General features: G+C 40.0%; 1 protein-coding gene across 10 annotated transcripts in view; it reads right to left on the bottom strand.

Annotated features, from left to right (window-relative positions):
* CMKLR2 (chemerin chemokine-like receptor 2) overlaps positions 1 to 16,075 on the bottom strand; it is a 45,249-nt gene that overhangs the window by 8,148 nt on the left and 21,026 nt on the right. For 2 of the 10 annotated variants that reach the window (XM_036927941.2, XM_057503665.1), the window contains one exon: positions 4,803 to 4,871. The exons of 2 other annotated variants lie outside the window; for them this stretch is intronic. The gene's annotated coding sequence lies outside the window, so the exon portion shown is untranslated. Of the gene's footprint in view, positions 1 to 4,798; positions 4,872 to 10,796; positions 10,986 to 11,446; positions 11,567 to 16,075 lie in introns of those variants that run through there. 6 more of the 10 variants (XM_057503661.1, XM_057503659.1, XM_057503660.1 and 3 more) reach the window with 6 other exon arrangements.

Raw genomic sequence — 16,075 nt, 5'->3', positions numbered from 1 at the left:
GAACCCAGCGCCTCGTGAAGGGGGTAAGATACAAGCCCCGGACCAGCAGGACCCGAGCGCCCCTCCCCCCAGCTCCTGGGACAGGAGTCGGAGCGGGGAGGGAGAGGGTGCCCAGGACTGCTAAACACCCAGCCCTAGTCATCCACACCGGGAGCACAGACACACAGTGCGTGGTGTGCTGGATACTAGGGAAACGGGACAGTAAAACCCATGAGCGATCCCCACAGCCGGCGCCCCTGGGACAAAGAAAAGCAAGTGCTTTTTGAAAGTCTTAAAGGGACAGGGACCCCACAGCTGGATGGAAGTGTCCAGGCACACTCAGCCCAGCAGCTGGGAATCCCGGGTAACTCCAGGTGCCCTAACCCCCTGGGCAGCAGGCAGCTCTGAGGCCCCATGAGCGATAAACAGCCTCCCGCCCGTTCCCCCTTTGGCGTGGCCCCGTCATAGCAGAGCAGAAGCCTGAGGCTGGCCACGCCCGCAGCATCTGGGGAGCTTAACTCCACAGCGGCCAGGCAAGAATCAGAGATCCCGTCTGTGCGCAGCTGCCCAGCACAAGCCACTAGGGGTCGCCATTCTCCCAGGAAAGGAAGGCCAGGAGCAAGTGGAAAGGGTCTTGGTTCTCCCAGCTGACACACACACCAGCTGCCCACAACTACCTCTATCACCATGAAAAGGCAGAATAATTTGATACAAACCAGACTAACCCAGACATCCTCCCCTGAGAAGGAATCTGGGGAGGCAAACCTAACCAAGCTTCCTGAAAAATAATTCAAAATAAAGGTCATAATCATGCTGATGGACCTGCAGAGAAAAATGCAAGAGCTAACCGACACAGTAGAGAGGGAGACTACAGAAATAAAACAATCTCTGGAAGGACTTAAAAGCAGAATGGACGAGATGCAAGAGGCCATTAATGGAACAAAAACCAGAGAACAGGAACGCATAGAGGCTGACACAGAGAGAGATAAAAGGATCTCCAGAAATGAAACAATATTAAGAGAACTGTGTGACCAATCCAAAAGGAACAATATCCGTATTATAGGGGTCCCAGAAGAAGAAGAGAGAGAAAAAGGGATAGAAAGTATATTTCAAGAAATAATTGCTGAAAACTTCCCCAAACTGGGGGAGGAAGTAGTCACTCGAATCACGGAAGCACACAGAACTCGCAACACAAGGGACCCAAGGAGGACAACACCAAGACACATAATAATTAAAATGGCAAAGATCAAGGACAAGGACAGAGTATTAAAGGCAGCTAGAGAGAGGAAAAAGGTCACCTACAAAGGAAAACCCACCAGGCAATCATCAGACTTCTCAACAGAAACCTTACAGGCCAGAAAAGAATGGCATGATATATTTAATGCAATGACAGAGAAGGGCCTTGAACCAAGAATAAATACTGTATCCAGCACGACTATCATTTAAATATGAAGGAGGGATTAAACAATTCCCAGACAAGCAAAAGCTGAGGGAATTTGCCTCCCACAAACCACCTCTACAGGGTATTTTAGAGGGACTGCTCTAAATGGGAGCACTCCTAAGGCTAAATAGACATCACCAGACAAAGTCAAGAAACTCTGAGCTACACACACTGAGCTCAGTCTGCACTCCTTCCTTCTCTTTCCTGCTGCTGAATCTGCTCTCTTACTGTGGGGAACTCTTATCTTGGAGTCCTCGCTTGGCCTGGTCTATTCCATCCCATTACCAACCAATTGTGCTTTAGAGAGGTTGCAAATTGTTGGTCTGTGTGTTTAATTTTGTTGAAAAAGTATTTTAAAATGTTTGATGTAGACACTAATATTTAAACATGGGGAGGTTCCACAAAAAGATTCCAATGGTCACCATCTCCTGATAATTTATATTATCTGTTAATGATGAGCTTGAATGTCAGCAGCTTTTGCTTTCCTTCAGACAGGTATGTACTCTGATTTGCAGTGTTCACCACCACTCCCGAATCGCTCTTTATGATACTGTGCACTCTCTATGATACTGTCAGCACTTAAATTCAATCTTTGCTAACACTGCACCTTATATAAAGTAAGAAATAAAATTGTTCAAAGAATTAAAACTACACACATGTGAGAGAGAACACAAATAAAGTATGGATAATGGAATCTCAAAATAATATCTGCACCCTCAAAGCAAAAAAATGTGCTCTACCAAAAAACTTACTATCTTGCGCATTTCTGCCAATTTAAAGCTTTGAGTCTGTAGAAATGCCTTTTTAAACTTTAAAAAATTGATATGCTGCTGTGTCATCAAACATGTTGTGTTAAACTTACCTGTTTATTCTTGGTGGGTAAGAGAGAAGGGGCAAAAAGAGATACAGAAAGAAAATGTGGGAAAATCTGTCCTCAGTTTAATTATGTGGATATATGTGCATGTACATTTTTTTTTTTTGAGAAGTGATGGAAAAATGTGAGTGAAGACTCAGCAGTGAAACAGGAGGAAATGTCTGGGCAATAGAAAGAAGTCTTATTGGACAATAACCAGAAATGAAGGTGGGGAAGAGGCAGAATGAGGTCTTTAAGCTCAGGTTTACAAGAAACACTGTCATTTATTAAATAGGCAGTCCAACCACCTTGGCTGATGGGAGGCCACACAGCTTTTCAATTTGGAAGAGCACAATAACAATGTCAGGATGAGGCTTTTAGACTTGCCTGAAAAGAGGAAATAGCTACTGTATTTGTCTTAAACTATGTGTGCTGCTGAAAGGCAAGTAAATAATTCTAGCTGAAATAAAGACTACTAAAGATCTACATGATCATAAAATCTTTTGAGTAGCCACTTAAGCAAGTGCCAGGCTATCCTGTAGACATGAACATATGCAAGTACACTCAAGTCTGTTAGAAATGTGTGGAAAATGCCTGGTGTGGAGAAAAGTTCAGAGAACCATCCCTGGAGTGTGTAGCTTGGTTTCCAAAAACTGGAAAGAGGCATATTTACTGTAGGGATTCAGTGGCCATGAGGATCCACGTTGTCACATTGCCACTCAAGTGGCAAATGTCTGGGTCTGGAGCACAGAACTATTCATTGAATTAAGCATATTGGTTTCTGATCTATTCAGATTTAATAGATGGTAAAGCTGAAACTCTTTTCTGAGTAAATAGATTTCACTGCAAGAGTTCTGGCAGAAAGTGTAGCAATTAAATCATCTATAAAACCCAAATGATTTGGGAGAAGGACATCTGGTAGAAATAGGTGTCATTAAACTTTTAAATAAGGCTTTAAATGAGACTTGGCTATGGAGGGAAACATTCTGTTTATCTACCTTGACAAAACACAAAGATTCCTTCTGGCAGAATATTTGGTGAATGTAGAAGGGTTTGATTTAGTTCCATAATGTTGAGTTAGATGGGTTTCCATGGACCACTGCAAAATGTATACCTAACAGAATCTTAAGAAAATTCAGGCTCTAATCTACTTTGAACAGAGAAGAGAATTTAATGTTACTGACCTTTGTCTATGCAGACTGCCTGTGTAGATCGTCCCTTCCTGGTGGAAAAAGAACTCAGGAGCTCAATGTGTCTCCTCTGAAAATCACTGGGGCCATTGAGGGAAAATGTATTTTACTTTTAATCAGATGACAGGAATGAATACAAAGAATGAGTGGACATGAAAGAGAAGCTCTTTGGTGAAAACCACAGATCCATGACCTAGCAAACATATATAGTCAGCAAACTTTATTTTTCAAGGGGTATCTTAGTAAAGAGAGATTTTTGGAAAAGCGTGTGTGTGTGTGTGTGGTTATTCAGAGGCATTGCTCAGTATTTTCCACTAACTATCAAATATAAATTGCATGCCACACCCCAGAGTGTACTCAAGATGTTTGGCACCAGTAGAATGTTTTGCTGCCCTTTGGATGAACAATCCTGCTTGGAAGGCTTTGAGGCATAGCAGTGTCTCTTATAAAGATACCCTGTTTACTCAAAGGAAGCTATGAAGGTTTAAACTGAAACTGAAGGTTGGGTGTGATATTGACAGTTCCTGCTGTTTGGGAGGTGGTAAAGCAATAATTGTCAGATTGCACCTCCCATGCCAAGCCCTGGCATAGCTTACCCTTTAATACAGAAACATCTTGCCTATCTGCATTCCCTTGCCATTTACTGATTAATGCTGTACATTAAAACCAATGACAATACTCCTTGGCCTAATAGAAGAGTGGACGTATTTTGATTCAACTGGAAAAGAGACAAAAAAGGAGGAGAGTTCTGGTAATGAGGGCCTTTGAATGTCATGCTTAAGCATTTGTATTTTATTCCATTGCCAGTTGGGAGCAAATAAAAACACTGAAGCAAGGAGTGGTATCACCGAATCTTTGTTTTTTTAAAGATCATCTGGTAGCAGTTTGGGAGAATGGGAGAATACTGCCACAACTGAAGTCAAAGACGGAAGGGCCCTAGGCAGTGAGAGTGAGAATGGAGATAAAGGAGACCTATCTGAGAGACATTCATTTAGGAAACTAATAGAATCTTTCAGGAAGCTTCGCTAAACTGAATATAATCTTCAGAGTAACTTTCTTAATGAGTTGACATTAAATTCAACCTGAGATAGAAAAGCTAATTTTACACATCAATGTTTTATTCACTTTAAAAGGCAGTGAGGTTGGGAGAGAGTTTTTCTTTTATGAAAAACAAATTGAGTTAAGTGCAAATAAAATGATACCTATTTTCACTCTGCTGGGATCAAAGTCCTTTCATAAAAAGCCCTTGCAGACTGACCTGTATGTCTAACTCCCATGCTGCACTTGGACAGTTTAAGAGAATGCAACTCATTTGAAAAGTCAGTGCCTACTTACGTACCAGTTGTTTTGATGCTCCACCCAGAACTCGGAGTCCTGACTTGTCAAATCTGTATGGCTCTGTCGGTTGCTGGGAGAAAACAGAGCGAATGATTAACCTTAGATCAGGAAGAACCTTTAAGGCTTAATTCCTTTGCAAGAGTTTATGATAATTAATGCACAGGTATAATTTAAGTGTCAGGCAATGAAGTGGTCTATGGGCTCTGGAACCAGATTGTCTGCCTTCAAATCTCAGTCTCCCCTCTTCTTGGCTGTGGAATATTTTATTTATTTATATATTTTTATTTATTTTTTATTTTGGTATCATTAATATACAGTTGCATGAGCAAGACTGTGGTCACTAGATTCCCCCCATTATCAAGTTCCCACCACATAACCCCATTACAGTCACTGTCCATCAGCATAGTAAGATGCTATAGAATCACTACTTGTCTTCTCTGTGCTATACTGCCTTCCCCATGCCCTGCCCCCTACATTATGAGTGCTAATGGTAATGCCCCTTTTTCCTCTTATACCCTCCCTTCCCACCCATCCTTCCCAGTCACTTTCCCTTTGGTAACTGTTAGTCCATTCTTGGGTTCTGTGAATCTGCTGCTGTTTTGTTCCTTCAGTTTTTGCTTTCTTCTTATTCTCCACAGATGAGTGAAATCATTTGGTACTTATCTTTCTCTGCCTGGCTTATTTCACTGAGCATAATACCCTCTAGCTCCATCCATTTTGTTGCAAATGGTAGGATTTGTTTTCTTCTTATGGCTGAATAATATTCCATTGTGTATATGTATCACATCTTCTTTATCCATTCATCTACTGATGGGACACTTAGGTTGCTTCTATGTCTTGGCTTATCATAAATTGTGCTGCGATAAACATAGGGGTGCATATGTCTTTTTGAAACTGGGCTCCTGCATTCTTAGGGTAAATTCCTAGGAGTGGAATTCCTGGGTCAAATGGTATTTCTATTTTGAGTTTTTTGAAGAACCTCCACACTGCTTTCCAATGGTTGAACTAACTTACATTCCCACCAGCAGTGTAGGAGGGTTCCCCTTTCTCCACATCCTCACCTTTTTTGTTTTTTGTCTTTTGGATAGTGGCCATCCTAACTAGTGTGACTGGCTGTGGAATCTTACACAAATCACCTACTACCTAGAAATCTCAGTTTCCCACTTGCAAAATGGGAATAGTAATAGTATTGACTCATAGGGTTGCTGAGATGATCACATAAGGAAATCCTCAAAAAGTGGTTAGCTGAGTACCTGGCACACAGACGTTCAAGAACTGTAGCTATTATTACCAGTTTAAGACTAAAAGCAGTATACACAATGGGGGTAGAAAGTTAGAAGGCAGAAAGAGTGGGATTTCTTTGCAATACTTCAAGAGAAGGGTGAGAAGATTTTAAGCAGAAATTTTAAAATTCATTTTGCTTTGTGGGCTTCATTTTTGAATCACGGTGGTGTTCACACATTGTTAGAATCCTGCTTTCTCCAGACACTTGAGTTGGGGAACCCCATTCTAGTCCCCAGATGCCATTATTATCCCTCTATCTAGCCAAGACTGATGAGAAAATAAAATACCACAACACACTATATTTCTCTTATTTCTCTCTTTTAAAAAGCTGTTTTTCACTTTTGATTAAAGGATATAATCTAGGTCTTTATCTCAGTTTTATATACTCTGAAAAAGCATAACCACCATGACGTTATGTTTCAAAGCCTTGATCACAGCCCTAATCAGTATTCAGTGAAAAGGGATTTCTGTGTATTCAAGTTAAGTTTTTAGCAGGAAGAATGTGGGCACTGAATTTGGAAACCGAGCTGGCACAAGACTTCTGTAACTTTGTTTTTGTAGGGAATATGACTAGATAGCTAATGGACATCTAAAATGTCCCTATATTTTGGGTATCTTCATCCATATAAATGGTCAAAACTAAAGTTTTAATCCTCTTAAATGTCTTCTGGGCAGCATTATGTCTCCTAAAGAACTGATTCTGGAAGCAGCAGCCACAATAGCCTACCTAACAGATTATAAAACTTCTTATGAATAGATATCATCTGTATCTACTTAAAACATTTAAAAAGTTTAAACATGACTATGTTTGTGAGGGTCTAGAATCTTTAACTGTGACCTGAAATCTCTGGAGACAAAGTTATGCTTCCGAAAAGTCAAGGGCACACAGTGGACATTTGTGCTGCTACCATCATATACCTCTGTGTCCTATTTCACCATTACTTTGCACTGATGACAGTGTCTTGGTTCTCAATTACATGCTGTCAATGACATTTATAGAAGTCTGTGGGTGGTTGAGGGTGGGAACTGAATTGACAGTCATTATATTCTTCTTTTAATTTATTTTAAGAGAATTCCTTTTTTTAAAGAAAGAGAAAGCTATTCTCCTAAAGGAGAAGGAACAACAGTCAAGGAACCTGCAGACTATTTTAAACTTGCAGCTATTTCACAGAACAATAATGTTGATCACCCAAAGAGGTAGTAAGCAACTTGGTGAAGGGGGTTTAAAGGAAACCTGTTTTGGTAGCAATAGTAATGTTTTTTCGACACAGCAGCAAAAACAGGAGAGGGGGTGGAGTGGGAAGGGCAACAATTCTTGGACTTCCTTCCATTCATACAAAATTATGCCTGAAATTATATATGCCTTCTATCTCCCCTGGAATGAGGCAGGAGGGCGTATGGGATAAAATGAGGTAGTGGAAGATAGAACAAAGCACAAGTTGAAAGACTTACCCATTGATCATAATCAAACAATTGGGCGCTGGACTCATTATTGTGGATGGTTTAGAGACATTCACCATGAACCCCTTTAATTATTTTATGGTACTGAAAATAAAGTTAGCAACCTCAGGGCTCCACTGAGTCATGGTCAGTCAATATTAGTAGTTTTCTGAGGTCTGCAAAACCAGTTTTGAGAAGACCAGTGAAAACTAAAGCAGTGCAAAGACAGGACACGGGAAACTGAGAGCACTTGAAATGATGTCTCTGTTAGAATGGTAGAAGAAATCAATGAGAAAGGAAGACTTGAGGAGTCTGAGAGCTGTCTTTAGACACTTGAAGATGAGGGAAAAGTAAGGCGTTTACTCAGTGTTGGAGCCAGCACAAAAAAATACTGATGTAATAGCCAGGAAACTTTTGGCTTAGTAGAAGCAAGAACTTAACAGCTGTTAAAATGGAGAATGTTAAAAACCTACCAACCAACAACCGAGCAAACAGATATACTGCTCTGGTGGGCACTAAGGGGGTTCCAGCACAGCCTAAATGGCTGCTTGATTGGAATAGTCTAGAAGGCTTTGATATATCCAGGAAGATGGCCTTAACATCACCCTTTAAAGGCAAGAATCTATGACAACAGGTATTATTTTTAAGCCCTTATTCTCTACTTATTGCTTAGGAAACTGAAGATGAGGAAAATTAAAGTACTTGCAAAAACCATTGAGTTGGCAAGTTGGCAAGTTGTCATGGTTACAGTACTCATCCAAATTTGTAAAAGGCCATGTCCTTAACCATTAAGCACCCGAGGCACAAGAATCCTTTCTCAAGAGTCTTTAAAGCAGTAGAGATTCTGAGAATGATGCTGAATTTATAAAAGGATTCTATTTTTCATTCTAGAGCAGTACCTGTGGCTGAATGAAAAACAAAATAGAAAACAAGCCCCTCTTCCCAGCAAATGAGGATGACTAGATAGGAGGAAGCTCAGAATAACAGAGGAAAAAAGAATGCTCCTTAGTTCTTAGACTCTTTCCCACCTTTCCTCACCCACCTCCACCTCCAGGCCCAGCAGAGCCAGCTTGTGAGAACAGTATTTAACCTTGAACTCCTGTCACAGCTGCATATTAGCCCTGTTCCACAGGTCCACCATTCTACTCCTAAAGTGGTTCTGACTCTGCTGTCAAAATCACTGCAAAATGGGGAAAAGTGAGGAAACAAACTGTGCGACCAGGAGCCTAAACACCTCCCACCCAGCGCATCTTCGCTGGATCTCAGGACATTCAGGCAAATGCATAGTCTTCCCTGCTCCCACACAGGTTATGCCCTCAGCTCCCTTGTGGTCTCTCTAGGTGAACTGGACCACGTATGAATCTGGAGGACTGCCTTTGCCCAAAGGCCTCTCCTGTCCTCCCAGGCCCCACTGTGATTTCTTCTTAGCCTTCTAAAGGCATGGGTACTTACAAGTGGTGCATATCCAGATCCTAGCTGAACACTTCAGGCATAGGACATGGTTGAAAGAGAAAATCAAAAGGGGATTCAAGCTAGAAATTGGTCAATCAATATTAGTAGTTTAACCCAACTTCTAGCTTGGATCAAAACCCTCCAACCAAACCCCAGGGTGAGGCTCTGAGGACTTCATTTTGTCCAGAGCCCTTGAAAGGAACCAGTTCATTATGGGAGCAGGGGCCCTTAGAGGTTAGCATGACCCATGGTCACACCTTGAGTTTTTTTCCCCATGCTCTTCAGTCTTAGTTTGTCATGAAAACAAATGAGAGCTATTTTATCTCAGTACGCTACCTTGAACAGTTTGTGAGCCATCTTTGAACACCTGCACATCTCACTCTAGACATTCAGGGATTCCTTATAGTTATCTCAGCCATGGGAATATTTTCTTGGTGGATTTCCCTCTTTGTCCACCTGAAAGTTCAGACTGTATGACATGAAGCCAAAATTACAGTGAGGCTGTGTCATTCAAGTGCAGGTTCAGATCCTAACTTCCCTTGAAATTTTGACACTGTGTTCAGCATGGATTTTTTTGCATTCATTTTGATTCCTGAGAATTTTGGCACCTGGTATAGTTTTGCTTTAATTGCCTCATTCTAGATCTGCCCTGCCATGACATTTGGCACTATTTAAGTCTATGGGTACAAGGTAGCCTGGTGTGTTGAAAGAGCCCTGGAACTCAGCAGGTGGTTCTAAGTTTTAGTTCTGCCTGTCACTTAGCTGCATGACTTTCAATTGAGCCACTTTCCCACTTGGAACCCCAGGTGCCTTGTTTTAAAAAAAACGGGTGACATTTAGTTTTAAACTTTTATGAGAAACTCGAAGATGGAAGGACAATGTATTCTAACTCTTATACTATTCTCCTCGCCTCCGAGTAACACCAAATCTGGTGTTTTGCACAGAGTAGGCATTCAAAAAATATCTTCTGGTAATTTTTTTTTCTTTTTGGCATGTTGGAACAAAAATATGGACCAAGGCCCAAAACAAAAAGTCTCCACAAATTAAAAACATTTTGCAAATGAAAAAAAAAAATCTCCCCAAACAAGAATATTACCCCTCCCTTATTCTTCCCAGAGAAAATTAATTTGAAATCATTGCTCTTTTTTTTTACATATGGCAAAATCTTTTTGCCTTTTTCTTGTTTCCAAGAAATAGTCTATTCAAATATTTCAGGTTTTGCATGAACCAGACTTGTGTAATCATCCAGCCCTTGGGGACTTCTTTCCATCTAAAGATTCTAGTACCACCCTAATGAATCACATTTCATAAAATGTAACATCTGTGGGAAAAGGTTATAAACATGCAACAGTGCCCAAAACAGCTGTAAAACTGCAGAAGAAACAGAATCTCCACTTCCTAACTAGTTCTTCATATTTAAGTTTGCATAAGTAGAAAGTGGGAAAGCATTTATGCATAGACTCCAAACCCCTTTTTATTTTCTTCTTTTCTTACTTGACTGAGAAAAGAAGGAAGGAAGTTAGGAGGGAGGGAGGAAGGAAGAAATAAAGGGGAGGAGAGAGTGAGGAAGGAAAGGATATTGGTTCAATGGGAAGGCCCATGACTATATTTTAAGAGCTCTTTTTCTTATTTTTATCTCATTTCATATTATGGCATCTTTTCCATTTTACTTTCTGACCAGTCATAGAAATGCAAGGAATGAACAACTTTTGAGGCCTCTTAACTATACTGCTTTGCAACGTGATTCTGGACATAGCAACATACAGTGAAATGATTTTCATTCATTTACTGTCTTTTCTCTGCATTTGATATGACTCACCTTGTCCCAGAAACAGAGGTCTGGGACTTCAGGAAAACAAAAGTGACTTTCCAAAGGTCAGAAAGTATGGTGGTTCTTGAGAAAGAATGGATGTAGGCGTGTATCTGCACTGTCGCTATTGTCTCAGTACTTCAGAGAACTCAAAGCCAAGTGCTTCACCAAACACTCAATCAGGAAATATCCCAGCACCTGTACAAGTAACACAATATACCTTCCTTGAAATATAATGCAAGCAGTTTCTTTCCTGAAAAGGAACTCGGAAGGAACTCAGTAAACAAACCACTTGATACAATACAACTTCTTTCTAAAATTCTACTTTTAGAACAGGTTCCTGTATCTTTTCTGCTTATCACAGAGTTTTCTCTAACAAGGCAAAGTCAGTCAAACCATTTGAAGCCTAAAATCTGGTTCCCTGAAACTATGTTTAATAACTTGTGCATCTAGATACTAAAAGCAAAAAGGCAACAATTCTAGGCTCATCTTTAAAACCACCTAAGAAAAGTCACCTCAACAGTAATCATATATCCTGCGTTGAAGACACTTTGGTCTTCCTTGCATTCAAGGTAACAAAAGTTTGAAGGTTCTGAAAAGAGAAATGCAGAAATGGCCACTGTATTACTTCTAAAAAAACCTAATTCCACCACACTGACCTGAAAAATGGGGCAGAAAGGCAGAGTCCAGAATGTTCTTTAGAAATTACCTGTCTTCTTTCACTTCAGAATTCACTTATTAAGCAGCATCTGCACTGAAGTTTCAGCCAGTTACAGTATGAAGCAAACATCTTCCCTGACAGGTTTTCCTGCTTGCTAATGTGCTGAGGTAGCAGTTCTAGGCCCTGAGTTAGTTTCCTAAGATGGATTTGGTAAGCCTACATTAAAGGGCAATGTAATATGGACTACTGGCTTATACAGTACCCTTTCACCATCCGTAAGGCGATCAACATGATGCCCCCAGGTAGGGGCCCAATCAACCACCTTCACTAGCATTTCCATGGGTGAGCACCATTCGCCAAAGGCATGAAGATTAATGTCCTGTGGTAACCTGTTCCAGTGCTTAGACGTGCTCAGTTTCTGCTTTCTCCTTGACCATGGGTTCAATGTGAGTCAAGAAAGGGAAGTGAATTTTCCCTTGGGTTGTTTTAACGGAACTGGGGGAGGAACGTCCTGCTGTGCTTGAACTGGGCAGACTGCACCTGGGGGCACTGTATTCTTTTCTGAGAATTACGATTCAAGAGGACCGATGATAGAGTACATTCACAAGAATGGTAACAGGATGGAGAGAAAGCACTGAATGAACTGGTATAAGCTATTTATACTGGAAAAGAAAAGACAGGGTAACTTAATTTAAATGCCTCAAGGTCTAGCATGAAGAAAAGGGAGCTCTTATCTGTCCAGAAAATAAAACAATATGAGGGAAAGAGGCATTTTAGTTTAAATATTGAGCATCTACTATATTATATCTGGGCCCTGGAGAAATGGTAGTGAACAGCAGTGAAACCCATGGAGCTCTCATCCTAGTGCAAAGCTGTGTCAGGTGATGGTACCGTTCTTAGACTTGGAGATGTTTTATGAGGCAACCATAAATTGAAGGTTTAGAAGCAGGAAATCAGTAAGTAAACATGAGTGGACTTGAACACGTCTGAAGTTCTGCCAATGCTGGAACTGTTTTGGTCCCTCTAGTGTTATACTTGACACAGTGACAGCTCCTGATTCTTGGCTTAGCCATGGTATTCTATCAACCAATGCATATATGTAGTGCTACCTCTGTTGAGCTTTTTAGAAGGAGGGGGGGCAAGGAGGGTAAAGAGAGAGGACACTATAAAATGTCTTTCATAAGTAATGCACAGTGAAGGGAAACAATGTTTCTTATGTCCCATATTCACCCCAAAGATCTAGTTGCCATTTCTATAACTTTTACGCTTTTTTCAACTTGCCATTGTTAGTTGGGGAATGAGAGTTCTCCCTTTACACACCAATTTCCATTCTTTAATCTCTCTGAAAGTGTAGAGTCAGGGTTGCTAAATCATTGAATTACAGTCTGTTCAAGTGAGATGAGATGTTAGAGAAAATCCAGTTTGGTCCTTTTATTTTCTACATGAGAAAACAGAAAGCAGAACACTTTTAAAGACATGAATACTAAAGACAAAAGCACTAATAACTACTAGGATTTTAGGTAGAACATCTACTTTGGGTCAAGAAAGTTTTATACAGGACTCCTAGAAGTTATAAAGTTAATACTGAAATTTAATTTATTGAATGTATAAAGTAGCTTAGACCCTGCCAAAGCGAGAATGTAAACTAGAAGATATGAAGTTATCTAAAATGTAGCCCAGAGAGACAATGAGATGGAAAATAATAGAAGAAAAGCTAAAAAATGAGTCAAGAGTAAGAAGGTCTAACATAGTACCAAATCAAAGTTTCAGAAGGAATAAAGGCTTGTGTTAACCGGGTGGTTAAAAGTGGGTCCACAATCAGAATCTAGTTTATGTTTGGGTGTTTTATCATATAATAATAGAAGATTATAAAGCAATTCCCATAATATTCCTAATCAGGACAGAGGATGACTGATTGGGGTGTCATTCAATCTGTTGATTCTCAGAGGTGCCAGATGTCCCCTAGAGAGGAAAGATATACTTACTGTCCTGCCTTGATAGCATCCACAGGCCCCAACATCTTTAGCTTAGGAAGAAGGGTCATTTTTGAAAACAGAGTCCCTGTGGTCTTCACCTAAATATGGAATAATTCCTTAAAATAGTAAAACTGGGAGACAAAAAGTCATTCCAGAAAGAAATCAGGACATGAACATAAGATCTTTTGTAAAGTTATCAATCTCTCATATCAGTGGTTTTTGTTATCTGCTCTTCTCCTGTAGTGATTAATAATAAAAACCTTAACATAAAAACACATTTTTGTGGAGCAAAGAATATTGGAAGTTGCGGAGATTTGTGACAAAAGAAGTGGGTAGAGTCAGCTACTGTGGGAGAGTGTTGTGTCTGGGCTGCTGCAGCCCCGCAAGCATAAGAGAAAATGGAAGCTGGTTCAAGCCTGGCTGAGGCTGAATAGTAACAAAATATAAGTGGGATTCCCCCACAGTGCAGTCACTGCCATCTGCTTAACTCTGCTCCTCCTATATTCACATATGAAATAAAAGCCAAAGTAGATCCTTCTTGCAGATGACAATGGGAAAGTAATAGCTCAAAAGCCCGGTGGTGGTGTGTTTCTGGCAATAGGGTACTCTGGGTATTCTTTAAACACTTTTCACTAGAAACCACTAAAAACCCTGGACTGAATGCAAAAATCATCTTTTTGAATGTATGGCTGAGCTGGCAAGAAAGAAAGGAAAATCCTTTGTGGCCTGACTGAAATGCAAAGGAGCAGGAATCCAGAGAAATCTGGTTGGCTGTCCTGTGGCCCATATGACTTTTCCTTTGCTGTTACCACTGTGCAAAGCTCAGAAGGTATAATTTAAGACCTGCAGATTTCCTCAAATGCCTGGAACCAGTAAGTCTCCTAGTTTTTGGTGAGGGTCTGTGTGTGCATGTTGAGAGCACACTTTCAACTCTGCCTTAGCCTTCATTCGTTGCTTGCACAGAGCCTCAAGGTGAGAGGTGAGAGCTTAAGGCCTTTGCAGGTCTTTTCCTGGCAATGCACAGAGCCCTGAGCACAAGAACAACTGTATACATACAGGTGACCTTCCTAAGTCCTAGGTGTATGCCAGAGCTTTTCAAATCCCCTCATTCCCTAGTTTTTCTTTTTAAGCTTTTGCTTAGTCTAATTCTTTCTCCAAACTGGTATCCATCACCTCAGGCAGCTGCAAAGTTAAGGAATTGCCTATAATTGTTTTTGATAAATGCTTATGCGGAAAATGGTTTTCACGCTGGGTGGGCTGAGTTAGGTCAAATAAAGACAGTCTTGCAAGTGAGGTTTTCCAGGGAGCCACTACCAGCCAGGTCATATAATAATTCTCTGGGAATGAAGCTTTGAAGGAACTCCAGCCTCTTTCTGTTCCTTCCGGGGGCTATGGGCGTGCTGGTCTTCACTGTGAATGCAGGTTGTTAGTTTTCAAGAACATCACAGAGCACAAGAGTCCAGGATGGGACTAGAGCAAGTTAAAAATGCCACAAAGTTCACTTCTTTTACTGAGATTGATCTTTTTTTTTCTTTTGTTGTTTTTGTTTTTAATAAACACTCCCTAGATTGTTGTAAGCCTTTGGGTAATTTCCAGAGTTATGAAAAAGTTGATTCTTACCATTTTGCCAGTTTCTTGTTGCTTTTGTGGAGGAGGGAATTTTCTGAGGTCCTTATTTTGCTATTTTTGCTATCACCTGGATAGGGAGTTTAAACAAGTATACTCGGTTCATCTGAAACCCACGTGGTCCAAATAGCCTGGTGTTCTTTTAAAAATTAGGTTTATGCAATCTAAGAAGAGCAATATTTAACCCACTTAATACTTAAACTCCTGTGGAAAAACATGAATTTTTCCACCACCTCCTTTTCCTTCCTCAACTTGCTTTAGCTCTAGAGACTATAGCAGTGAATAAATAAGTAAATGAACAAATCAATCTATCAGTTAAATCTGCGACTCATCAAAGGGTACAAGACGTAACCACAATGGGTATAAAAGGCATGGTGCTGAATCAAAACAGACTACCTCAAAATAAGCAAAACTGACAGGGTCTATTATATCTTACTCTACTCATAACATTAAATCTAGTTTTATATTATCTCATATAAAGTTGTAAATTTTATATTGAAAATTTCCTACATCCTTTAATTTTTATGGGATAGATCTTAGTTTGGGTGGAAAATGAGTCCCACAGAATAGTTTTAACAGTAAATTATTTCCATAAAAGGAAGAAAAGAGAAAGGAGGGATGGAAGGAGGCAGGAGAGAGGAAGATACCCTTGTCAGTTGTCCAGGTGGTAATCACTGACAAATTCTGATAAGAATTTTGACTAATATCTAGCAGAGATAATTATTTTCCATCAGAAAACTTATAACTAGCTCAATTAAAGGACATTAGCTAAAGAAGCCTGTTTGGATATAATCTGAAAAGATTATTGTATCTCATGTCTTTCTTAATTTGTTATAATGAATGAGTCATAATATTTTAAGAGGATTAGGCTGCTTATAATGAGAGTGCTACATTTAAAGCACTAAAGAAGATTTAGTAACAATATAATATAATATGATTATGATACAACATAATATGATGGGATAAGATAATATGATTCTTTCATTTCCTGTTCTCACTAGCAAATTGCCAAAAAAACTAAGAAG

The sequence above is a fragment of the Manis pentadactyla genome, chromosome 6 (assembly GCF_030020395.1).
Source record: "Manis pentadactyla isolate mManPen7 chromosome 6, mManPen7.hap1, whole genome shotgun sequence".
Lineage (NCBI taxonomy): Eukaryota > Metazoa > Chordata > Mammalia > Pholidota > Manidae > Manis > Manis pentadactyla.
This window is presented reverse-complemented; position numbering and strand designations above follow the sequence as displayed.